This window comes from Sinocyclocheilus grahami, unplaced genomic scaffold (genome assembly GCF_001515645.1).
Source record: "Sinocyclocheilus grahami isolate Dianchi unplaced genomic scaffold, SAMN03320097.WGS_v1.1 scaffold103.1, whole genome shotgun sequence".
Classification (NCBI taxonomy): Eukaryota; Metazoa; Chordata; class Actinopteri; order Cypriniformes; family Cyprinidae; genus Sinocyclocheilus; species Sinocyclocheilus grahami.
Genome location: NW_015505282.1, coordinates 111,664 through 114,365, shown reverse-complemented (window position 1 = coordinate 114,365; position 2,702 = coordinate 111,664).

The window sequence follows — 2,702 nt, the reverse complement described above, 5'->3', positions numbered from 1 at the left end:
TGGGTGTGGGTGCGTCTGCGCGTGTGTGTGTGTGCGCGCGTGTGTGTGTGTGTGTGTGTGTGTGTGTGTGTGTGTGTGTGTGAGTGAGTGAGTGAGTGTGTGTGTGTGTGTGTGTGAGAGAGTGAGTGAGTGCGAGTGCGTCTGCGCGCGTGTGCGTGTGTGTGCGCGTGTGCGTGTGCGTGTGTGTGTGTGTGTGAGAGAATCTCAAGAAAAGTTCAGGTCACATTTCACTCCAAAATCAAAAAGAAAACAAAAACTTGTATTGCATAAACAAAGCCTGTTTTTAGGACCTTTAAGATTTTTGTGACATTATTTTCATGACAAATTTAGCCTGAAAACATTTCTCCCCCAAATTCTTCTTACTATACTGCAGAACATTTTATCCAGACACATTATTCCATTGGGAATTGTACTTTGCCATTTAAATGCTGTATCATTATTTGTTCACATCACACTGTACTAATGTGAATGACAGGGAAGAAATGCTTTGTTATAAAAATAAAGTCACCATGCAAAAAAAATCTTAATGGTTTTTAAAATATTTTCATGTAATGTTGTTTTTCTTGTGATTTTTTATTTTTATTTTTTTGGGTGAGGGAGAGTGAAATATGTTCTCTGTATAAACACTCAGTATTTCTCCAGGAGTTTAAAAGGGAGTAAATTCAGCTCAGAGCAGTTGGTCAAAGCTTTACTGTAGGAGTCGGGGGCATTTAAAGGAGATTTTAAACCACTCGTCTTTGATGGCAAGAGGATGAATCTGGCCCTGTGGCAATAGTTGAATTCACAGCTTAGCTATGCGAGCCTATTTAACCGCTCAGATGATGCTTTTTTATTTTATTGTTATTATATTTTGGGCTTTTTGGTAGCTATCTTACTCTGTACATTTAAAGCAATCATTACATGTTAAGAGTTCTGACATTTTTGTTGGTCCCCCCTCTGTGATTTAGCAGTCGTAGGGGTTTTGGTGGGATAGTGTATTTGTAGTCTTGAATTTAGATTACCCTTGTGTTACAAAGTCTTTCCCTGTCAGTAACGTGGTTATCATTGCAGAGAAAAGCCTCACTGTAAAAAAAAAATAATAATAATTTTCTTAATCGGTCAAAATATTTAAACATCCTTAAAACAAAACAAATCCTGAAAAGCAAAATTGGGTAAGGTATTAACACTTGTTTACAGATTCGATTTTGATCTTAATTTTAGCAACAACAAAAAAAGAGAGAGAGAGTTTTTTTTTTATAAACAAGTCTTAATATTTTAGACAATTTCCCATCTCCAATTTTTTTGTTTTAGGCATATTTCGTTGAAAAACAACATAAACCGACTGATTAAGAAGCTTATTTTAGTTAGTGCTCACTAACATCTGCACTGTAAATTATTATGAACACATTACAAGAGCATGATTTTTATTTTTGTTTCATTTTTTTCCCCAGAGTTATTTCGAAGGGTTGTCTTTTAATTACACATACACTCTGAGGGGAAAAAAAGGTACAAAAGCTGACACTGGGACAGTACCCTTTCAAAAGTACACCTTTGTACTTTACTTACCCATAAAAGGTGCATTTTAGTACCTTAAATGTACAGATTTGTAACCTAAAGTGTACAAATTATTATCTAAATGGTGTATATTAGTGCCTTTTGAAAGGGTACCGCCCCAGTGACAGCGTTTGGACCTATTTTTCTAAGAGCAGTGACATTCTGCCCACCATCAGCAAATGTAGCAAGATTGGTTTCTAGGTTTGTTCTTGTGAGTCACGTCAGCAGTCTCCACATCATGACACCTTCAGCATGTTCTCCGTCTAGATGAAGCATTTATTGCACTATAGTGTCATTCTTTTACTGAAAAATTGACACTTTCTCCATTCTCTGGGAAACAGACATCGTATCTGCACGTAGTAGCACTTGAGCAAATATATTAACTTCATTCATTCGTCTTGTCCTACATTGATTGACTTTGATCACGTGTATAAATAATAAATCGACATTATAAAACATGGCATCTATCCGGAGTTGTGCCGTAGGGATGTGTCTGTATATAGACGTGTGATTTTGGTCAATAGCCATAACTGGGATGCCCAGGAGTGTTTGTTTGACAACTGTTTAACAAAGTCATCCTATCATTTCTGTAACCGCTGAAGGGAAATGTTTGAAGGACAAATTTCACATGTGTGATGTGTTCCCTCACAATAAATGAGCAATGTACTCAAGTTACATTTAAGAACAGTACGAATACGTCATTCCTAACATGTTGGCGTCGTTGATTAAAAAGAAAGAAAATTATCCTTTTATCTTTATTGTTGTTGCATGGATGGGTATTTTTTTAAGAAAAAATAATGACAACTTTGAATGTGAGCTATAAATTGTTTATTTAAGAAATGTTGTCTTGTCTATTTAATATTTTGTTGCTTTGATTTGACCAAATAAACCAGAAAGAACAACCATAAACATTCAACCACAAGTTTAAATTAGGGCTGTCAGTCGATTAAAAATTGTAATCTAATTTATTACATGATGTTTCGATTAATTAATCGCAAAATAAATTTGACTGTGAAAATACTCACAAAAGATTATGTAAAGCTATTTTTGTATTAAATGAGAAAGTATCAAGAAGGCATTGTAGCTTTAGAAATAATTATTTTATTTGATTCATCATAAAATTTATTACACATAAAGTTATGTGTACCTTTACACATTAAAAAAATGGC